This window comes from Stegodyphus dumicola, chromosome 11, assembly GCF_044657685.1.
Source record: "Stegodyphus dumicola isolate Sdum_Otavi_A_Nest chromosome 11, ASM4465768v1".
Lineage (NCBI taxonomy): Eukaryota > Metazoa > Arthropoda > Arachnida > Araneae > Eresidae > Stegodyphus > Stegodyphus dumicola.
Window position 1 is genome coordinate 128,213,062 of NC_140778.1, and position 25,607 is coordinate 128,238,668.

General features: G+C 33.5%; 1 pseudogene across 1 annotated transcript in view; it reads left to right on the plus strand.

Annotated features, from left to right (window-relative positions):
* The first annotated feature begins 4,991 nt into the window (after positions 1 to 4,991).
* Positions 4,992 to 25,607, plus strand: part of LOC118203735 (neprilysin-2-like) — a 123,140-nt pseudogene continuing 102,524 nt past the window's right edge. Inside the window, exons 1-4 of the transcript XR_015043802.1 lie at positions 4,992 to 5,158; positions 12,548 to 12,655; positions 16,911 to 17,003; positions 22,963 to 23,124. The product of XR_015043802.1 is annotated as a neprilysin-2-like (transcript). The remainder of the gene's footprint in view (positions 5,159 to 12,547; positions 12,656 to 16,910; positions 17,004 to 22,962; positions 23,125 to 25,607) is intronic.

The window sequence follows — 25,607 nt, forward strand, 5'->3', positions numbered from 1 at the left end:
TTTTTAATGCAGGATTTAATTGAAAACGAATGTGTTTTTTACGGTTTTCTGACATCTGACACCTTAATAGTAATAATACGTGTCTATTCAGGTCGAAACAACTATTATCTTCTGTTCTTGTAACTGCAGAAGTTCATTTCTTATTTAACATTAATGTTCAAGAAATCTTAAAAAAATTCATTTATTCTTTTAATATTTATCCTACGTACTCACAATTACAAACTGAAGTAAGTTTTACTTTGTAATACGTACTTCAGTTATGAAGTTTTACAAAGTAAAGGGACAGGAAAGTAAAGGGAACTCAAAACAAAAGTTTCAATAGAATAGATAAACTAAAGATAGAACAGATTTGAAAATGGTTTTCATTTTTGGGAGGTGTCGCAGAGCAAGTGTTTAATCAGTAATGTGGAGGATTTTAATTTCTTGTCCATTTTTGTTCTTCGTATGTCTGTCATGCAGATTTTCACCCGTTCCAAAGACACAAAAGTTTAAATTAAATGGTAATAAATCTGGTTTTAACCACAGTTTTAAAATAGATCAGTAACAGGTGTCAATATGGGAACAAAATATTAACTGCCTATCTGCTTTAGAAGAAACGTATTCTCCGTAATTAAGTGGTTATTCTATGGTGTTGGAAATTATTTTAAACTTTAAAAGCATAAGTAAATTTGAATTGTTATTAAGTAATACCTGCAAGTTAATGATAATTACGGGCTATAACTCGCCGTGACATTAAATACAGCTTTAACAGGCTTTTAGATTTAATGGAAATTGATTAGCAAAAGAAAAGAAAGGAAACTGCTTTAGACTAAAGGTCTTCCTGGAAAATATGGCCGTAAAAGGAAGTGATTAGTGTTCACATTATGATGCATAGACTCCAACCTTAAGCAAACCTTGTCAGTAGTCAACGCGCGAACTACATTTTTACAACTTTGAAAATGTGCGCGCAGCGTATGTTGTAATTAACCATTCATTAATTTTAAATTAATAATTAATTGTAATCAATTTTATTACATATAAAACTGAATAATTAAAAATATACCTTGTAAATTATATGCACATTTAATTAGAAATTTTCTTTTAACTCCTCAAGCATTCACTAATAAAAAGTACTTCAAATCACTACTAATCATAGAAAAAATCAGAAGCTATAAATCATATCTTTATTCTGGATATGATTTCTACAGGGAAATAAAATCTAAATAACCAAGAATGATACATATAAGTATTAAACAAAATACGCATAATTTATGAATGCAAAGATTTATATGTAGCATGCTTAGCAAGCTTAAGTTCTGATTTTGAGAATGTTTTTTTATAACACAGTTCTTCATTTGCCTGCATATTTATTTTTTTAATCAAAACTGCTTCAAGAGTTTTAAGACCTAAATTTGGTCGAAATTCCGTCTGATTTTTTTTAACAATAGAAAAAATTCTTCCGCAAGCTGCATTTGAATGAGGTATTATTAAGACAGCAAGCATTACAGAAGGCAATACTTTGTATTTAATACACCCATTCATATTTTTTAATTTGGCAATTTCTCCCCATGCTATATCAATACGCAAATCTACAATTTCTTTCAAATCATCTACTTGATACATGGAAAATTCAATTTCTACTTGATTAAGACATTTTTCATCAATAATGGATGGAAAAGTATTCATCAAGTAAAAAACAGATGAAAATGAGACTTCAGTTCTCAAGTTGATGTCAGCAACTTCAGCATGTTTTAGAAATGGATCACTCAGTGGAAATTTATCAATTATATATGAACATGCAGTTACAAAAAAAGCTCGCACAGAATTGAAAAATGATTTCACTTCACTTTCATTCAACTTGGCATTTTTTAAATATAGTCTTGTTTCCGCACCAATCACTAAATTTTCATTTTCTTTTTGTTTACTATACTTCTGAAATGGAATAGACGTTAGAGTAACATCTTCATTTTCTTTAGAAATTACTGATGGTTTTACGAATCTAACAAATAAATTCATTAAAAGTTCAGAAGGTTCTCTTCTCAATTTATGTATATAAGGAGCTTGTTGTTGCAAATTACTATTTACTGTTATAAACAAAGGCAAAGTATTTTTCAAAAATAACAAGTACAATTTGGTGGTCGGTGACTGTAAAATTTTTTTAATGTTTTGCAATCTCTTTCCTTCATTCTCACTGTTATCTGGTTTATCTCCAAAAAAATTTATCACAGCATCCCACTGTTCCAAAACCCTTGTTATAGATTCTAAAAGAGACAACCATCTCGTACTGCAATATTTCAAAATTTTATGAGATTTTGCATTCTGTCCCAAAATTTGTTGAGCAACTTTGAAGCTATGCTTCCGTTTCGAACTTTTCTCCAAGTAAAAATATATATCTATTATCAACATTTCAATTTCTGAGCCAATTAATTTTTCAGTAGCTTTTTTTGCAGCTATATGCAAGAGGTGGCATGGACAACCTCGGGTGATTATACTTGGTTGATGCATTTTGATAAATGATGCTACACCTTTAAACTTTCCAATCATATTACTAGCATTATCTGAAGAAAATGATAAGCAATTTTTCCATTCTAAACCTTTGTTTTTAAAGTTTTCATTTATACAATTAAAAATACCTTCTCCTGTATTATTCGTGCATTCTAAAATAGAAATCAATGAAGTAATTATCACTCCCTTTTCTTTACTGTAGTATGTTATAACCAATGGGTACAGTTTGTTATCATTGTTATCATTACTTCCATCAGTACTTAGAGAAAATGATGTACTGCACACTGATTTTATAATATCAGCAACAGTATTTTCTGCAAGCGTTTTCACAATAGCAGCAGTTTTGGTATGACCGCAGCTAAATTTTTTTGCTATGGCAGAATCCGGAAACATTGCTTTGAAAAGCTCTTTGGAATGATCCGAAACAGAAAGCGGTAGATTATGTTCAATTAAAAAACGAACAAAATAGCATTCGGCTTTTATAGGATCTGTTTCATCATCTTTTATTAAGAAATTTGTTATTTCTTTAGATTTTACGGTGCCAAGTTCTATATGCTTTTGAGAAAACACATGCCGTTTACAGTCATCTTTTCCGCCATGAGCAACTGAGAAGTCTTTGTTGCATACACTGCAGTGTGCGTGATTCACAGAAATTTCGGACGCTTTAATGCATGGAAATTCTGAAGAATATGAATCTTTAAACTTCTGCTTTGATAATTTTGGCTTCTTCGTTCGAGGCAGCATTATGATTAAAAATCTTTCACCTGATTCACAGTTCACAAGACACACGCTAAGCTCTCGCCGTAAACTACACAATGCAGCCGAATGCAGCCTAAACACGCATCAGCGAGGAACCTGGGAGACAGACAATTGGGTGGAACTATTGATAAGTCGTTAACGGTTGGAGTTACTGATCTACGATTGGCTAATTCTTCAAAACTAGGAACGCACTCAACACGTGATATATGATAACACGAGTATTCAGCCAATCATCGGATGAATTAGTTGGTTCCGTTTTGCGTACTGGTTCTCCTGCTCTTGTTTCTGTAAAATCCGTAGTTTTTTCCATACTTTTCGTAGCTCGTAGTTTTTCATGAATTTCCGTAGAAACTACGGAGAATCCGTAGTAGTTGGAGTCTAATGATGTTTCAAATTCTGTATTTAGATACACAATTTTAGTAGAATTATAATTAATTATTATTATTAATATTAACAATTAATTATACTAAATTAATTAGTGTACTAATAATACTAAATTAATTAGTATTTTCCAGTGCAAGGCAGCGCGAGACAAATTTGAGAGAAAGCTATGCCCGAAAAGTAAGAATACAGGGCAAGTGCATTTAGCTTTAAGTAAATGGATATCTCGGTAATTTTTATTTAAATTGAATAATCTTATTCACCACTAAACATAGTAACCGTAATTGCGTCCTTTTATTGTTTTCCATAAATCTCGAGAAGCAGAAAGTACTAGAAATTTCTCGCGACCGGTTGAAAACTATATAAAGCCAGAGAGAGATAGCATTGTAGCTCAAAATTGTATTTCTGTTTGAATTTTCTCAATTCAGGACTTTCCAGAACCTACCTACAATTCACTTTGCTTCTCGAAGTCCCCGTGATAATTGGTCACACCCTTCACACACCATCTCCAATCCCAGCCCGTTCAGAACTCACGTAATAGATATGCATTGTAATGCGTCCTCAACGACCCAATTACATGGAGCCGAAAAACATCGAGCATACTGCACTGTATTCTATGCATAATAGTAGAACTAGGAACTAAGAGCTTTTTCAGCTCAACTGCTTAGTTACTGTTGTTGCGAGTTGTTTAATTCCGTGACAACTGAGGACAGCTTTCTGTTTAGATGCGATTTGCATCGCGTTGTATTTAACGTTTTTAGTTGCTTCAAGTATAACTACTGATTATATTGCGTGATATTGTGAACACTTATACGAAAATCTCTGAGGAAGCTTCCAGAGTCCCGATATATTACTTTTGATCAGAATAAATTTTATTAACCTATTATCGGACTCGTGCATTCAATCTATTACGAACTCATACGCACGCAACAATACATAATGACAACTCATTATAGTAGTCCGTTTGCAGTTAAAATTATTCAGCTATCTTACCTATTTGCTCTTGTGGGCTCTGACGTAAGCTATACTGTTCCTGAAAGGACAGAAAATTGATACTTCAGGTAAATTACTGTGCCTCAGATTGGTACCAAAAAAAAAAGTGATACGTTACTTATCTGTTGCTTAAGTAACTGTATGCCATTTATCCAGTTAACAAAGGGCTGACTTTGATTGATATTTTTGATAAGCAAGTTTCCATATGTGTGCGTCAAAACACATTTGGGTTAAATAGAACAATGCTCGATATCGATGTCATATGAGGAAAAAAAAAAAAAAAAATCTTCACCAGCTGCGTAGCTTACCGGCGTAGCTTCACCAGCTAAGTGACAGGACACATAAAAGTACATTGTTCACTCATCAAAAGCTACTGTTTGACTCACATTACAAAATTCTGCTTTACGGTGTTGGAATAGTGCGTAATAAATTTTATAAATTGCAACAAAGAGGTATTCTGACTGCTCACAATAAGCTGCATATCATAAGCTCAAAATGGGAGTTGTAACGGATCTCCTTTGCCGACTATTCCTATCCACAAGTAAGTAAAAACCTATTTTACATAAGTATAAGGATAAAACAGAAATGTAAAGATTTAACATTATTGTTTATACATTTCACTACCAAAGAATATTTTAAGGAAACAAATGCGTGAGGCTAATCTTTGGAATATGGTAACAGGTAGTTTGGCGACATTTTGGTAAGGCGATAAAGGTTACTAGCTAGGACTTTAGCAGTGTGCATGGATAAAGTTAAGAGTGTGCGCAATGCCATTTTTGTGCAATTCTGGGATGTTATTTTAAGTGAAAATAGGTCGACGTGTACACGGATGATACCGTGTATGTGCAATTCTTTAAAACGCGGCAAGCAGTGGGCGATTCTGCACTTTCTCCCAATTTCGCACCTAATCTTCGTCATGAGTAAGCACTTTTGTTCCATAAAAGTTCTAGCATAAGCGTAATTCCGCTAGCAGATTTTTGGAAAAAATGTTGAGTAAAAAAAAAAAAAAAAAAAAAAAAAGTGCCTTTACTTCGTGAAAACAAAATGGCGTCCTAAACAAAACTAGCAGGTTGCTGTAGCAAGGTTGGTCGCCAAAGTTTCGCCAAAAATCGCCAAGTTACCATAATCCGAAGATTAACCGTGCTTGATTTTCAAATGCGATGCCGTGTTAGCGTATTAATGACACTGATGGATATCATAGAACAAAACAATTAATTCAAGTCTTGTATTTTAAAATTCTGTAAATTTGTGCTGATAACAAGATTCTACCTGTAAATTCTAAACTGTAAAAAGCTTTAGCAATTTGCTGCGAAGAACATGCTATCTTTAGTTAGTACCATATATATACTGGCATACATAGATTTTCTACCGACTACAGGGATAGAAAGCATTCAAACCTGGAACGGTTGCTTTTGTTAGCTGAAAGATTCCAAGACTTGTAGGGATGACGTAAGGGGAAAGAAAAACAAGAGCCTGTCATTTTTGGCGCGTGCTTTCTATGTATATGCAGCTACCGTTTGTTTTCAGGTGAAAGTTTTCATCAGTAAGTTCCAGCATAATATATATTCTTTTTTTTATACCACATAAAACTGTGAATGGATACAACATGTGTAAAGTCGTGCTCTATATCCGTTGAAAATCAAGAACAGTTTTTTATTCATTTTGTGTTACAAATAAAGTGTTTTTCATAATATTGACTATTAAATTGGTGTTGGTGTTGGTGTATTTAATTATGGCAAAGCACACGAGGGCTATCTGCCTAAAGGGAGGGATGCCTTTCGTGGAGGACTTTCTAAGGGAAACTGGCTCGTATACACGTTACACATGGGGAAAACCACGAAAACGCCCATGCAGCCAGCCCGTTCGCGGGATTCGAACCTCAGACCGAACTACCAGTGTTCAGCGTCTTTACCGCTCGGCCGCTGGCGGGCTGACTATTAAATTGAAATGTTCCTGTAATCAAAATCCAAATACCTATTCCATCTGGTAGGATTTGAACCAGAAAATTACAATAATATTAAGAAATATTTAATTAAAATTTAGTTGTATGCCATTTATAAAATTTAATATACATTTATATATTGGATGCAATATTTTACATTACAAATTTACTCTTAACTCGCCTGTTCCAAATTTAGTGGCGAAGCATAAAACAATTGCATTGCATAATACACTTTAACACAGCAACAGTTGTAATGCTCTGTTGAGTTCAGAGAATTTTATTCCAAAAAATCATGTAAGAAGTATATACATTTTCTTATTCCTTGCAAATTTAATTGCAAAAATGGTTATGCGCTTTTATTTAGAAATTCTGATTGTATAGTTTTTTTTTATTTTTCTTTCGGTTAAAATACTTTTTCAGATATTTTCAATTTTCTTTATCTTATCAGCACTTAATTTCTTTTCCGAACATATCACTTGCTTAGATAAATTAATAGATTTTGTTTGCTTTTCAGACTGCGTAATTTTGATTACTCAATTTAATGATATCATAATATCAGATGCAAAAAACAAAAAATAACTCGCTTCAAGATTGTACCAAGATACAACAATGCCAAATATTTATTTGATTAGCACGACTTTTAGGGAGTTACTTGGGAGAAATGCGTAGGTAAATATATAATTCATACATTTGTAATATAAAATATGAGGCAGTTTCCTCTAGAAATTCCTCCCCGTAAAAGGCATCTTAACCATATGGTCACACCATGCTTTACCATAATCTAATCATAGATCTGCTAAGCCATATACCGATCTATACTGCACTTTTAATCACCATTATTGTCAACCACTTGGTTATTCTACATTCACAGCTATCATTAGTGCCAATCATGTGATACTTTGGAGACATGTTTTCCTCACATTAGTTTACATTAGTTTTTCCTCACATATAAAAAAGTTTTCCTCACATTAGTTTTTCCTCTCATATAAAAAAGTACAGTCATAAAGTAGACAGTGTTCTTTGTTAAAACTAATTAACATCAATCCTGTGCATTGTTTTCAGTTGATGATTTTGATACGTTACAAATTTTGAGTTTACACATTTTGAAAATTAACTGTAAAAGATCTTTGGCTGAGTTAGACCATTTAATCACTGGTAATCAAAGGGTCTTTCAAATTTGATTTTTCAAATGCATTTATTCTGCATACTGGGATATAAATGGTTGTCTTAATGATTTTGAATTATTACGTTAAAGTGTCAAACAAAATTTATATTATGAAATACTGAGAGTTAATAAAAAATCATAATAAATATTTCTTCATTTAATAAGAAATATTTATTATGATTTTTTTATGAATTTTTTTATTAACCATTATATTTTTTCTTCATTTAATATGAAATATTTATTATGATTTTTTTATTAATTCTCCGTATTTCATAATATAAATTTTGTTTGACACTTTTGTAATAATTCAAATTCATTAAGACAGCCATTTATATATCCCGGTATGTAGAATAAATGCATTTGAAAAATCAAATTTGAAAGACCCTTTGATTACCAGTGATTAAATGGCCTAACTCAGCCAAAGATCTTTTACAGTTAATTTTCAAAATGTGTAAACTCTAAATTTGTAACGTATCAAAATCTTCAACTGAAAACAGTGCACAAGATTGATGCTAATTAGTTTTAACAAAGAACACTGTCTACTTTATGACTGTACTTTTTTATATTACTGTTTAAGTGTGCTTTTTTATATTACTGTATCAGGTTCTGTGTTCCTCCTTACTTGCTTTGGGAACATTAAATGTCCTGACTCGGAACAGGAAGCTTACTAAAGCTATGTTCAATAAATTTGGGAAGTAGACAATACACACAGGAAGGGTATACGAAACCCTTTATTTTTCTCTCTTTACAATGATTTCCGGACTTCGGAATACAGAGACCAACCACTTGTGGTCTGAACGTAAGAATATAAAAATATTAACTAAACTCTAACTAAACTTAACTTTGGATTAATCAAACAAGTGCCTACTCCAAGATTGGCCGTATATTAGCAAAAAGCCGTATGTAGTACAGAGAACTGCTAACACTACGATACGTTTAAAATTATCAAGAGGATTAAACCTCTGGCCTTGAAGGCAACCAGCAACCGAGTAAAACTACTATGGCAAGCGGCCTGCTTCTAATAGCTCCTTCCTCTCTCTTGGCAAAAAGCCACAACTTAAGTACTTGGCGTTCGCAAGACAAATTTACATAAATCATTGTAAAGCTTTAAATTCTGGCCGGAAGTAGAAAATAAGAAGTGATAGTAAAGATTTAAAATAAAATAAACGTTACTAAAACTTAAGATCCTTACAACTGTTTTAAATTTTTTTCATGAAATAAATTTTATTCTGTGTAAACTGAAATTGTTCTTTCACAAGTGAATACAATATTCTTTTCCTATAATAGCAGTCTTTTTGAAGCTCCATCAAAATATATCATACTAAAAAACATTACTTGTGTACCAGAGAAAAGAAACAGTTAAATAATTATGTTTTGTTGTAACATTATCATATTAGCCGTAAATATTAAAAATACAAAAAATTTACAGTTAACGTTTTCTACAATATGTTAAATAAATAAAAACTTACAGTTATGTTTTTTGTAATTCAATTCAAGTAATTCTTAGTTACTATCTCGAAATAAGAGTTCTAGTAAATATTAGAATAAACAAGATTATGTAATTTCGCCCAAACGTTATGCTTTAAGAAATTTTTAAATAAGCCTACAATGCATGAAATTTTACATTTCAAACATGTGTTTCACTTCGAAATATTACTTTTATTTCATGAATTCATAAAAATTAATCTGTCCTTAAACAAAAAGCTCCATAAAACACAGAGCATAAAAATACGCAGTGAAAGTCCTCCCACCATTTAGTAATAAGCCAGCGAGCACTAGTGACACTGAAAACCATTTATACAATGTAAATACTTTCCGTTGGAAGCCATTCCGGAATTAGTGAATCATTGACGTTGATATCATGCAGATTCTTACAGCAGTAACGTCTGTCACAGAGGATTCGTAAAAACAACTATTCAAAGATACCATTAATAACGTAAATACTAAGAGATATTTTAACAGCTATAACATCGTAATTACGCACAGAAGACAAATTCTCGAGGGAAAAAATAGTGATATTACAAGGCTGTTAAGATTTTCACAGTATTGCTGTAGTTTATTTGATTACAATAGATTGAAAAAATAGTGTTCTGTATTTTGCTTTCAAATAAATGCGAAATTTTTTATTTTGATGAGAAAATTACGTCATCCTGAGTATGTTGTAAGGGGTAAAGTAAAGGCAACACCAGGACCGTCTTTCATCGATTACCAGGTATATTTCTTCTCTACTAGCCTTCTTTGAGAGCTTCTATGAGAGATAGAAGTGATTGCACCGAAAACTTCTAATTTAAAAGCTGTATTTATTTTTCGCTACAGAACCCGCTCCGCAATATTCAGCAGCTTATTCCACGCAACAGAAGCTTAGCATTGCATGCAAATGAATTATATAAATACATTTTAAGAAGATAATAGTACCAAATTGATTGGTTTGGGAAAGGGCTGTTAGACTTTCCATCAGTTATTATGCTTCATAGCCATTTCTGAAATATGTATGCATATATATTATAGAAAGAGTATTCACCGATAACGATTTTCTTCATGCAAATTAATTAGTTTGCCAATTTCGATCACACAGGTTTACTTTACTTACAATAATTTTAATTTAGTTAGAATCTTATACTAATATAAAATATAGTATAAGATTCTAGATAAATCAAAGATATTGTATTGGCTAAATTAAAGTTATTGTATTGGCTAAATAAAGTTATTGTATTGGATAAATTAAAGTTATTGTATTGGCTAAATTAAAGTTATTGTATTGGCCAAATTAAAGTTATTGTATTGGCTAAATTAAAGGTATTGTATTGTATTGAACTATGAAGCGACTATTAGCTAAGTTCAAACTGTATCAATAACAACAAGTGAAAAGACCTTTTTTTTTATTAAAGACCCTTTTATTCAGAAAAGATCCTTTTTTATTCCATTTATTTATGGAAAGTATTTACAGTAGACACTCCTGGTGCTTATAATTTAAGCCAATAAGTTTGGTTGTAACTCAAAATAGAAATGTAAAATTAAAATAATCAGCCAAAGCTGCAAAGAGGCAATTAATGCGCTTATTGTTGTGAATAAAATGGTTACAGCCGAAAACATCGCGGCGAAAACATCGCAGACGAAAATGTCGCGGAGAAAACAACGCAAGGCGAAAACGGTCGTGCTACAAAACATCGTGGGAGAAAACATCGCAAAGAGAAAACATCGTGGGAGAAAACATCGCAAAGAGAAAACATCGCAGTTCTAAAACATCGTGGTACAAAACATCGTCGTCGAAAATAAAGCGGTTCAAAAACATCGCAGTTTAAAAACATCGTCGTTGAAAATATCGTGGTAAAAAATAAAGTATCTACAAATCATCGCATGACGATAACATCGCAGACATGCTTTTTTCAGGCATGCTTTAATAAGTGTAAATGGATATTCCCATAATGATTTGTGAGCGCAAGATGGAAAGAAGGATAATTTTTACTTTCATATTTTTTATTAATTAATAAATTTTTGCTGAGAAAATAAAAAGGAAACTTAAGCATAAAAAATTAATGCAACTTATAGCACTTAATAGAATTTTAAACAGACATAGTTAACTAACAAAGACCATTAATAAATCATTTTTATAAAGTTTTTACTGGTAATATTTCATGAAAAGTATAATCTATAAGTTACATTTAATTTTCTATGCTTAAGTTTCCTTCTTACGTTTTCAGCAAAAATTTATTAGTTAATAAAATATGTGAAAGTAAAATTTATCCTTCTTTACACCTTGCGCTCACTAATCATTATGGGAATATCCATTTACAATTATTAAAACCTGAAAAAAGCATGTCTGCGATGTTATCGTCATGCGATGATTTGTAGATACTTTATTTTTTACCACGATATTTTCGACGGCGATGTTTTTGAACCGCTTTATTTTCGACGACGATGTTTTGTACCACGATGTTTTAGAACTGCGATGTTTTCTCTTTGCGATGTTTTCTCCCACGATGTTTTGTAGCACGACGTTTTCACCTTGCGTTGTTTTCTCCGCGACGTTTTCGTCCACGATGTTTTTGCCGCGATGTTATCGGCGGACACCGAATAAAATTTAGTTGCAAACAAGTATCATATTCGTGGAATTTAACCTATCGAAACCTATCGAATCGAATACTCTACGCTTGAGTCATTTAGGCAGAACACATTCTAAATTCACCTTCCAAAATCTTCCCGTAAATACTAACTTGTTTCTACCTCATCTAAACATACGCGAGCTGACACATTTACATTCCGGTAAGAAAGAGTGAGTTAAAAGCAACAGCGATAGGAAAGGTTGCTTCAAAATAAAATTAACTGTTAAGTAAATTAAATAAAAATGAGTAAATACTTATGAATATATCGTCACATTTTCGCTTGCTGCTTCAAAACCAACACGTGCGGCTCACTTATCTGCTATATCATCCATTACCTTAAGATGCGCTAAGTTTCCCGAACTGTGTGGTGCATATTGTACCCATAATGATGAGAGATTAAGCGGTTTAAGAATTGCTTTATCCAGTAACAAAATATGTTAACACCTACGGCTTCTTTTGTCTGCAAGTTTTATTCTTCTATATGCAATAGATCTTCCTAATATATCACACACACACAAACACACATACATATTTTAAACGTCCGGTACATTGTAATGCATACAAGAGCTCTCATTTACCTCTTTGTCTCAGGTGAAAAAATATGTTGGCCCGACTCTGCAAAGATGAGTAACAAAGAAAACTTCTTACTTAAATGGATGAATTAAACCTTTCATCCTGTGTTGGAAAGATGTTAAAAAGATGTTAAATACTTACTTTCAGATTCCATACCAGAGATGTATGTGCCGTGGGATGCATATTACCTTGGGTCAGCCTTCAACGTCTCGTCTTTCACCGACGTTTGTCTGAAACCCGTGTGCTTTGAATCAGGTAACTTTTAGTTTCTCTTTGAATCAAGTGACTTCTAGTTTAGTACAAGTGTTTAGGCAAAATAATCTAACCGGATAGCATATTTCACAAGTGCACATCAGCGTAGCCACTGAGTTGGGGGGTTTCGAAAATGGACCAATGAGCTTCTATTGCCCTTATGAGGCTAAATCTTCGTACATGTGAGCGTATGTTATTTAAGTTTTAATTTGAATTTGTTTCGCAGTTATAAATGTATGGCGTAATAGTAGAAAATCTCGTAGTACTTTCGTTTTATGAGTTTAATTAATTGCTGACATTTCACTTTCGCGATTTTTATAACGGATTATTATTTGGATTGATGTTTACGACATATTATATCTCTTTACATTGAGAAAATGACTCTCGTTACAATTAGCTTCGAATATTACGCATTTACTAATATCTGTGGATTAACATAAATCAAGTGTACAGTTTTTTTTAATTGAGCTGAGAAGGACTGAAAGTGTTTGATGAGTATTTCTTGTGGAGACAGTACATTTAAGAGTGAGCAGTTCTTAAATGTAAAATTTAACACAATGAATACGAATGCGAATTAGTAAAGTTCACTTTGAATAAAATTCTGCATTGGCTATTACTATAGAACATCTTTGTCATATAGATTGCAATAAAAAGTGCTGACTTCTATTTACATATAGTATAATTGGTGTAAATATTTTTCTCATACGCATAGTATTATGTAAAGATAGCATTTGGGATCAGATGTTCATCACATATTTCTTTCTTCATCTTATTTATCTTTTATTAAATAATATTTCACATGGATATTTTTGCGGAGCGTGTAACATGTGTTTGTATTCATTTCAAATTCTTTTAATCAGGTAGGGAAACCTTCACAATTGCTTATATTTGATCTAACTTTGCAATGAAGATTTTTAGAAGAAATCGACGATGCTTTGATTATTCTGTTTAAAAGATTGCGTGGCAAAATATTTTCAACCATCTTGCTTAAATCTCAAAGCACGCGAAAGGTCATGTGACATGACACAAATAGTACTGTATGCCCATTGGTCCATCCTAGAAGCCACTCCCTCGGTGGCTATACAGATGTACACTTGTGAAATATGCAACCGGATATTGTTTAGTCACTGCTAACAAGACACTCTTTTGTACTTCGCTGAAACATTGCAACTCTTGGGATCTTGACAAAAAAATGTCTGAAAATCTTTGACACTTAGCGGACTTAATCTCTTTTTCTTTTATCTATCCAGAATCGAATTAAGCTACCGTATTTTGTAAAAAATCATTCCGAATGGAAGATTTTCGGGCTCATGTTTGCGGTTTTACAGCTAAGACAGCAGAGGTAGGGCATTTCCCTGTATTTAATTTTTCTAATTTTGATCCAAAACATCCTAGAATATAAATACTGACATTTACTGTACTGACAATAATACTGACTGTTGTTATTTTCTAAGGAATTCTTCAGAAAATTTTGACTGGTTTCTTTTTCTCTCTAAATTCTGCAAAGGCAGAAAAGTAATTATGTAAAGTTAGAAACTTTTATGTTTAATTCTCGATTGGGATCTAAACAGAACTGAATAGAAGCGAACATTTATTAAGTCCCTTTCAAAGCAGATATAGCTGACAAATATTTGCTAGTTAAAATGTGCTGCAGTCTTCTGTAATTTGATGACATAATGCAATTGAAATTCTTATACGTCAATATGAGATTTACTTATATGGCTGTGAGACACAGAAAGTATCTTCCTTTTCTTAATTTAATGTAAGGAGAATGTTACATTCTTAAATGCACATTAAAAACCCATTCTCATCTTAATTTTACATATAAAACATGAAAGCTTTCAGATTTTATATTACGCCAAAGGGGCATTTTTACACTTACCTATACATACACATTTTAACAGCACTTGTGCTAAAAATATTTTAAAATAGCGTATCTTTCGAATTTCCGATAGAGAGTCTCGCGCGCTGAAGATCAATTTCCTTTTCCTTAGAGTGTTGCCATTGCTCGCTTTAAAAACGTTGAGTTTGTTAATAAAAAATTCGTTAAAAGGTTTACGAAAACTGAAGTAGACAATAAAACAAGTGCGAAATATCAAATTCGGACTTACAGGTGTCCGTATTCAATTGCAAGGCTACGTTATTCGAAATTTGATGGATTTAGGTAGCGTTGTTTTTTTATAATGGAAAAAACATGCATACATTCATGCAGATTCTTCATTATTTAATTTCTTTAAATATAAAACAGAGCGATAATGTTTGGATGGCAATAATATAAAAAAAGAGACGCCAATTAAAATGAACTCATGCAAAATGCCGTTTCGAGATTAATAACTTTCTAAACTAACGCTCTTTTGGACTAAAATGAAATATTTCAAGGTAAAACTTATCACTTATCTGCATTATAAAAATTCAAACATTTGTAGGTCACTTTATAATTCACTTTTCTTTAAGTTTATATAGAGATAGAATTGCCATAATTTTGTAAGACATGAGTCTGCTTTCTTTCTGCTGTTGTAAAATATTTTCTTATTGGTCCCATTCTATGCTACTTCGTTGCTGAAACTCTGTCGAAAAAAAGTCGTGCATTTTAAATAATAGCAAAAGATCACACAAAGCTACCATTAAAAGAATATGCGAAACTAAATCATTTAAGGATTAATGTAAACTGCGTGTAAATGTAACCTATTGAAATTAAGATTTTTCTCATTACTTGCAACAGATAAATTGAAGTAATAAGACGTCCCCAATGTATTGCCTTTAAATTTATATTTACAAGGTGAGTCAGAAATATGGCAAAAAATTTAAGTCAAATGCGATTTTTAAATTTTAGTAGGAAAAGGAGAAGCATTTATTATTCTAAAGGGGCTTTGCCCTTGAGGGACTATTGCTTTTGTTTTGGCATTTTGCGTCGAAACCTTTAAAAAGCGCGATCACTTTTCAAATTGTTGCCATCAAATATCATCACCCTGTATTATATTTAAAGAAATTAAATAATGAAGAATCTGCATAAATACATGTATGTTTCTCGCATTGTGATAAAACAACGGTACCTAGAGCCATCCAATTTTGAATGACGTAATCCTACTGCGAATATGGGATCTGAAAGCCCGCATTTGAAATTTGGAATTTGTTTTTTATGATCGATTTCATATTTCGTTAACACTTTATCGAATTTTTGATTAACAAGCTCAAAGATTTCAAAGCGAGCAAAAGCAACGTTGTACAGAAAAAAAATATTTTTATCTCCATCGCGTGAGACTTTGGATCGGAAATTCTAAAGATATGCTCAATTTAAAATTATTTTATGATTCTGCTCTTGAACTGAATTTTATGGTTTAAGTGCGAAGAAAAAGATATTTAATAAATAAAGGTAACACACAAAATGTTAAAAAAGCGCCCTTTTGGATGTAATTTAAACTCTGAAACCTTTCAGATTTTATTTTTTAAATTTTAAACTTCATTTTTTCGTTTTAAGTATGTGTCTCGTGATCCAGTTTCTATCATTAGCCAATCTGACGGTGAAGGTACAGGAGTAAATTTCAGCAGCAACAGAAGTGTTTGCGTTTTCAGTCATCCGAGCGGTGATTGATCTTGTTAAAACTCTCCAGCCGGCGAGGCCGTATATGTACGGTCCAGAATATGTTTTGTCATATCATTAAGTACAAATATATACGTGCATACTAAAATATGTTCAAAATATTAAAGCAGTATATTAAAAGAAAAATATTTGAGGTATAAATACACAAGAGTAATTTACTATAGAAACAAAGAAAATAAATACCTCATTCTCAAGAAAATTTGAGGTTTATGTACGAAACTCTTGGCTTGAATTTTCTGAGCATTCCCTAGGATGCTCGTAAGAGTTGTTGTTGATCGTTCCGGAGAGACATGATTTTATTATCGTATTGCTGCCATTGACTATGAAAAGTAGTGAAAATTATTATTTATTACAGAAATGCGCAAAACATAAACTCTCTTGGAAGGCTTTGACATAACATATTTGAATGCAGCGACAGCGGTCAGTATTGAAAGCTTTTGAAACGACAAGCAATTTAAGCCAGTAAAATGAGTGTGGTTGGTATTGTTAAGTAATATTTTTGAGTTTGGAGACTTGATATTTTAATGGCACTGTCTCATTTCCTCAATGATAAGAATGTCATCATACAATATTATCAAAAATGCAGTCATGTTTCTGACTCAGTCTAGTCAAGTGTTTTATACATACGCCAAAAATAAGTGAAATGTTCTGTTTCAGATTTAGAAACTGATGACCTACCAATGGACATTGATCGTATTTTAACAACCTCAGATGCCTATGTCTGCCTTACACCTGAGTGTGTCAAAGAAGGTAACATTCAGACTTTTTATCAGTCAATTTCTTAAAAATGCTTTCTTTTTTGTTCGAAAGAATAAACACTTTACCTTTAAAATGGGTTATATTGTAAAGAAACTTCTCAGCTTATGATTAAGCTTATTTATATTCGTATAGAGTATAAGTTCAGAAACATTTTATTTAATTCTAATTGCTGTATTAAGACAAGGCTTTTTAAATTTTTCTTACTGATTGCACATGCGTTTTTTCATCTTAATTGACTATAAGGTAGCGACCCAAAAATAAATAACTGAGAACCTTTACTGAACATTACATAAATACAGAAAAATGGTCACGAGAAGAATTAAAATTTAGTAAATTAAAATTATGCTAATTTAGAAAATTACCACTACCGTAATGTATATAGTAAATTAAAGATGGCTAATTTGTATAAGGATACAATTTGTGTTGCGTTCTTTTACGCACTGTACGTTCTTTTGCCATAGTTAGGACTATATCTTAGAATGATTTACACTAGTCATATCAAGAAATTAGAAGTATTGTTGCGTTTATCTCTTCTGACACCAGTTGTTACGTTATTTTCTTTCTTCACGTTCGTACGGGGTTTGTAGATTTGGAGTGAATAAAGACGACACTTGATGAAGTATCGAAACACACTTTATTTACCAATATTGTCAGGACAGCTCCAAAACACGTTTATACAGTCGTCGATGAACTGCTATAGACACGCTGACAAATTCAGCGACACAACCTTCACACTGTCAGGTAATAACGGTGGAGACAGCTTCACTGCAAAGCACCCGAGTACAGCTCCCAACTCTGCTTGGTTGTTCTCGGAACTCCACGTACTTTTGAGACTCTCCACTCGATGCGCTCGATGATACACTAGAGTATAGCTCTCGATTTAGCACAATCTAAGACAAAACTCGACGATGCACTAATTCGCGATGCACTAAAAGACTCTGTCGATGTACTCGACGACCAACTCGGCGCTAGACTTCGAGACACTCGGTCAATGACTGACTATCAGCTCGCTAGACGAGGGACACACACACTAACTGACTGCGGACCAGCAGGGTTTATATAGCTTTCGGCTTGTGTTCGAGAACATTCTGGGTTAAACCGGTAAGAATTCGTTCCAGAAGTTTCTCCATCCGTCCATGGTATATCGCCAATTTGTCGCCAAAGGGGCAATTTCTCGCCAAATGTGACAACCCTGTTTTCCTTTGCCATTTTATGGCAACGCTAAACCTGCTTTGCGGGGAAGCCATCTTACCGCGCCTGTACATTTCGTAACACTATATACATCGAATTATCTTTTACAACAACATAAGTTGAGAAAACAGTAAATACATCGCCTGCAATATCAAATTCAGTCATAGTAATACACTTTAAATATATTCATTGAAATGCATTTTTGTTCCCCAAGTATTAAGGGGAGGGAGAATTTAGAAAGTTTTTGACGATTTGTTTCTTTGAATACGGCCAAGCATAGACCAACTATCTACCTTACGGAGAATATGCCTTTGCAAAGAACTTTACATGAAAAGCCTAGCTGATATTTAAATTATGCATCGCGTACAGACCATTAATAACTTTGTAAGCCAAATGGCTCGCAATGGTTCAAACCACTGTTCAGCTACTCGTGTTCAACGGTCTTAACAACTCTACGATTGGTATCCACATTATTATATCAAAGTAAAAAGTGGGTAAGATATATTACATAGAAGCCAGATCATAATGACCTCGACGTTTTCGTGGTTTTCCCCCATTTGTAACGTGTATACGAGCCACTTCCCTTTAGAAAGTCCTCCGCGAAGGCATCCCTCCTCTCAGGCAGATAGCCCTCGAAGCTTTGCCATAATGACACACAAACACATAATGACCTCGAAAAGAAAGTTCACGTAGTCAAATTTAATTTTCTAAGCCGAGGTGGCATTAAAGGCTCCATTTCCGCATTGGACAATGGGTATCTGACCATACATACATACTTTGACTATAGTTTTCAGGAAATCGAAGGCGTGCATACGTAATTGTTGTAGCACCAAACAAACTTACATAGAAAATCTATTGGATACTGGCTCACATGAAATATCGGGTAATGAAACCATGGATGCAACAGCCACCAAGCCCCATGTTCGCGTAGTTCATGTACCCGTTCCGGGCACGTTATTGAACTCCGACCTGAGAAACGAATTACCGAAAATTTAACATACATGGAAAACAGAATTACTGGTAGAAGAGCCCACAGTTGTTTTTCCATGAGTAGACCCACTCTTAAAAATGAGCCCCTTATTTATTAAGTTTCTAATATATCATGAGTCCTTCATTTGTTAACTGCCTTGCTTTGGAGGACAAGAAAATGAAGAGTGCTTACGCGGGCCGCGAGATAGCCGAGGACCCGGATAATTATATGTTATATTGCAAAGACAGCAAAGACGCCTTGATGACAGTCTGCAGTGCTACAGACGTCATCTTACGTGTCAGATTACTTATCAAATAGTGTATCAGATTTTCGTACTTATCTCTAAAGTGTGTATTTCAATTCAAATCATACTGAATGTGATACGGTTTCCTTGCACATGAAAATTTCTAATAATCCGAAGATGTATAATATTATATACGTATCTTTATGTCCTTCTGCTGAGATAATCCTAAGGCTAAAGAATATTAACATTTCACGGAATGAGAAAGCTCCGCATTTGTCTTGAAATTCTGATGTCATAGATATTAAGAAGGTAAACAAAAGATTTTTATAAAAATCTGATATGGACACGACATGACTTCCGCATGCGGCCCATTAAATTATACAGAGTTTTTGCTTCATTTCATTAAAACTTACTTCTTCCAGTTATTCTAACGTAATTAACCAGTCCCTCAAAGTAAGTTAAAAATGACATTAAAAACTGCAAATGTTCAAATTAATTAGCTTGCCCAATTTTTGTCGTACGGGAGTCAAAGTTCTAATTTTATTTTTTCATAATGAGTGAAACACTTTTCCAAACATAAGTAAAGAAATCGGGAGATAGATTCCTTTATTTGTCGAAAACTAATTTTCTTTAAAATTTGAAATTGCCAAAACATGAATATTTTCGTCATTTAAAACATTTCTGTAACTGATAATACATGACTATGTCAAAAAGTTGTAAAATAAAGGCCGGGTAAAGATTTTAAAGCTATGTAAGAGGGTGAGTAAATGAATATCTATCCATCTATCTATCTATTTGTATATATAGATATATATAGATAGATAGATAAATAGAAAGATATACATTTGACACTGCCGATTACAATAAAAAGGGAAATGCAAATAGATGTTATAAGCATTCCCATATGAAAAATTTCAATATTCTACTGCAAATCGTTTTAGAATTAGGAGAGATATAAAGATACATATGAATACATACGCATATAGTATACACATATACATACGAATGAGTGTACGTACGTACAGACGTCATGAAAAATCCCTTTTGAATTCATTTTTAAGTCCATTGTAAAACTATCCATCTTACAAAAGTGAGTCTTTTATTCTGTCCGTACCTACAGATGTCACGTAAAAGATCGCCCAAATGGAGTCGGAAACGGTTAAATTGGATATATCCGTTGAAATATAATGCCTGAAATTTTTCGCTATTAAAATACTTACTTTACAAGGCAGTAATAAAACCTACTAAATTAAACGCTGACTGCATAAACATGATTTACGATCTACTATTTATATGAAAATTTTAAATTAAGCAATTTTCAGTTTATAAGAATTTTTTTAAATGTCTATATAGTTTTCTCTCTCAGCCATTTTTTTCTATACTTGATAAGCATACAATTCTTATACATTTAAATATTTATTTTGTATATTTTTAAAGAATAAATAAAATGCAATATCCGGCGAAGGTGGATAAGCGATTTTTCAATGGTGGATAAGCGTTTAGTCGTCTTAAATGTTAATTTAAAGAGGATATAGGTCATAAAACTTTTAAAATTTAAAATTTTGGTTTAAAAAAAAAGTAGATTATGAAGATTTCACAAATATAAAATTTATGCATGTTTCAAAATTTTAAACGACCGAAAATGTAAACAATCATTGGTACGACTACCAGTTTATAAGATGTAGATGTCTGGTGTGGCTACAATAAAGTCATATCAGCTGGCAAGAAATTCGTTCATAAACATTTAATTCGTCCATAAACATTCTTAGTCAAAACCCGTTTTATTAGCTGTTAAAAGTCTCTCTGACAAAGTACATTAGAAGAACTCAAATCCCGAAAGAAAGTTTTAATAATTGCATCTAGACACGCATACCAAAAACTATTTTTGTGCGTGTCATTGCATTAAAATTAGGTTTGTTTGATGCGGTAATATGTTTTAATGATGATGTAGGAAGCGTAATAAAGTAATGTAACTATTAGAATACAAACAGGATTTTATAAAGTCTTTGTGAAAATAAATTGTGACAGAATTCGTTAGGCCCATCTCGCTTACCTAAAGCTTTCTAAAATGGCCAGAAAGAAAAATAAATTGATAAAACAAAACCTAGTAATTAAATAATTTAATAAAACATTCAAGATGCTTATGACGCAGGAAAATATTAAAATGATTTATGATTTTGTCTATAAATTATTAGTGTTTAAAAGGCTTTCTTTTAGTTTTTCTCAAAATGTGTTTTTTTAACTTTCGGTAATCGTTTCTCGAAAACTATTCAACCAGGAAGGCTTAAATTAAGTGGAATGTAAAATAATTCTTATTTTTCTTAAATGATAAACCAGCATGCAATATTTTAAAATGTTCGGTGCAGTAGTTTTTGAACAAAGTGTACCAAACTAGCACACTATGACAAAAAATTCGTCAAAGGTAAGTGAAATTAAACAAATGATTTTTAAATATACATTTAATTTATATTTTATGTGTTGTGTATAATCTACAATCTGTGTATTTTAAATTGAAAAATGAATCGAGTGTATATAATAAAAATAATCGAATGTACATTATTTAGAGAAAAGTTATACCTTAACAACTTTTTTTCTCGAAATAGTTGAATTTCGCCAGTCGAGATGTCGCATGTCCTCTGAAGAAGGAAATTTTGTTCACTCAATTTATTTGCAAACCAAGTTTAATTTATCGTTTTATTACTGGAGTTCTTATAAATGCTTTTCCAAAACTACCTTTCAGTATATTTTTGTTTAAAAAAAGACCTTTCTTGTTAACGCAAAATGTGTTTATTTATTAAAATTGTGAATCAACGGCTTGAATAATCGTCTTGAGCGAGGACAGAGCGTTTCACTCCTATGCAAACTTCTTAAATGCTATTAAAGTTTTGAAGATCCCAAGCTATTGCAAATTATACAGGAAATAAAATTCATGAATACTGACTCTACTTCGGTACCGAAGGACCCAGGTTCGATCCCGCTAGAGGCATGGATGAGAATACTCTAAATATGCGGCGAGCCAGAGTCCTCTCGAGATTGGTGGAATTGGTGTTGGGATTGGTCTTCTCGAGATTGGTGTTCTTCTCGAGAGATTGGTGTTGGGGGAAGAGGAATGGCAGACCTTCGGACCCGTCCCTCCGGGTGCTGTCCTTGAAAATTGGGGACAGAATTGAGCGAAGTCGTACTGTCACCTGTTGGTCCTCAAAGCTCAAGACCTGTTGCCAAAGACAGGCGCAATCTTCAATTCCTAGCCACGATGAGATTCGTGGGCGTGTTGTGATGCTACTGCCAAACAAGTGAGTCGCAGTCAACAAAGTCACAATATAACAACAACGAAATTAACTTGTGGAAGTTAAACAATCGAATATCATACCTAGAATCTTTAAAGTTAAGCAACATGTACTGTAGTCTAAATTTTAATATATTTTGGTTAAAAAGTAAACTGAAGCCTTTCATAGGAAATACGGTCAAGAGCCCAATTATCTTTTTTTTCGCATTTGAAAGTGAAATTATTTTCTGCTATTGACGGTTATTTGTTCGTTTTTTAGCTGCCAAGATCTTGTCCAATATGGATGACACTGTTGACCCATGCGATGACTTCTACCAATTTGCCTGTGGTGGTTGGAGGGATAGACACAGTATTCCTGAGGATAAGTCGTACATTTCGGTCTTTGCGGAAACTCAGCTGGACTTGAACCTTAAACTCAAAGGCAAGTAGTCAATTAAGTTGCTAATGTATTCAATAAATTGAATCAGACAAAACTGTCAGATAATCTCTTATAAATTACCGAAACTTGATTTCATTCCATCAATTAAACTATAATTTAGAATTTAAAGAGAGAATTTCCAGTCTTCTAAACCAGTGTTTTACAAAGCGGAGGGTACGCGGTCCCTTTGGTCTCCCAGAGGGTATGCAAAGGGATCTTTGGGGGTACGCCATAGCAGGCTCACGATCACTTGCGTGTGTATGATCGCTTATGAAGGCGTGAGTGCGAGGTTCTCTCATTGGCTACTGTCTCTGGTTTCACTAGTGTCCTAGTGAGGAACTCAACATCATAGTTGCATCGGTTTTATAGCGCATGCATATTGCATCATGTTATTATTACTATTATTGTTGTTATTATTATTACATGTTATGGTATTGTATTATATTGCATAGAAGAACTCCAATTATTGGGACCGGACTGTATTCGGGTAATCAAAAATTCGGATATTTCGATTTTTCTCGAGGAAAGGGTCTACGTATTCGTTAATTAATTGATGTATGTACTCTATGTTGAAAATGGGAGAAAAAACTATTTTTAAAGAAAAAAGGTTTTAATTGATTAAAATAAAAAGGCAATATTTTTATGTACCTGCTATGTAGCTTACTGTACAGTACTTGCAAGGGCTGAAAGTCACTGATTACTGAATATCTTGGTCAAAGTAAGCTGTTTGACTGTCTTCATCCGTTTTTGGGCAGCCAAGACGCGTCCGCTCGACAATGAGAAGTTGCATGGGATCACACTCGGGCTGACGTTCCATCCACTTCAACGCAGTTTCATCGCCTGCAAACGCTTCACCAGCTGATGGTCCCGTGTCTGCATGAGCATTGACATTAAAACCATCTTCTTCGACACTTTCTTCCCTCATATTTTCGATAAGTTCATCGTCATTTAGAATTTGAAACCCAGGGTCTGACGAATCACACACACATTCTGTTGTGTCCTCAGCACCAACTTCTGAACATCCAGGAATTTTCAAAAGAATGCACAATTCCTCAAGTGACACGTCATCCTCATCTTCTCCTATCTCTTCCCTTTCATTTGAGCTTCTTTCTTATTTTTCTCCTTTTCCTTCTCTTCTTCAGTTGATTCTGAAAACTTTTGAAATTCTCTTTTGAAACCGATTCGGATAGTCGGAGTTCGGATAATTACAGTTGTACTGTATTACATTATATTATATAATAACACATTACATTATACTGTATTACATTACATTATAGCCTACCTATTCTATTCTATCTTATCCTATCCTATCCTGTCCTACTATATTATATTACGAGGGCTATCCAGAAAGTAGATTACGTTTTGGAATAAAAAAATAAACAAAGTATAGGAAACAAATTTTATTATATACAGATGAAAGCCACACTCAAATACTACTTTTCTACATAGTCACCATACAAATTAAGGCATTTATCGTAGCGATGTACGAGCTTGGAAATTCCTTCGTCGAAAAATTCGGCCGCCTGCGCCTTCAACCACTTCGTTACCTCTTCTTGCAGCTGTGCGTCGTCATCAAAACGCTGCATAGCCAGCCACTTCTTCATTGCTGGGAATAGGTGGAAGTCGCTCGGTGCCAGGTAGGGACTGTACGGCGGATGAGGAAACAACTCCCACTTAAAAGATTCAAGAACTTTACGAGTGACATTTGCCGTGTGGGGCCGGGCGTTGTCGTGAATCAACAAGATCTTAGAGCTCAACATTCCTCTGCGCTTGTTTTGAATTGCTCTTCTGAGTTTTTGGAGAGTTTGGCAATACCTTTGAGAGTTTATTGTAGTGCCTCTTTCCAGGAAGTCCACCAAAATTACACCTTTTCTGTCCCAAAAAACAGTCGCCATCATCTTCCTTGCCGACATTGTTTGCATGCATTTCTTGGGTTTTTGGGAAGAACTTGTGTGCCCCCACTGCATTGATTGCAATTTCGTTTCACAGTTCACATGTTTCACCCATGTTTCGTCACCAGTAACGATGCGATCGAGTAAAGAGTCACCATCCTTATGGTAAGCGTCCAAAAAGTTCAACGCTGCAGCCATTCGCTGATTTTTGTGGTCCTCTGTCAAGATTTTTGGAATCCATCTTGCACAAAACTTGTGGTAACCAAGCTTTTCGCTGATGATTTCGTGCAACAAACTTCGCGAAATTTGTGGAAAACTCAAAGAAAGTTCCGTTATTGTGAAATTTCGATTTTCACGGACTTTAGCATCGACTTTTTCGAGAAGTTCGGCGGTCACTATGCTGGGTCTCCCACTTCGATCTTCGTCGTGAACATTGGTTCGGCCATTTTGAAATCTTATGACCCACTGACGCACTCCACCTTCAGTGATAATGTTGTCCCCATACACTTCACGAAGCTGCCGATAGATTTCTATCGGTTTACAGTTTTTTGCAGTCAGAAACCTTATTACTGAGCGCACCTCGCAGCTCGCGGG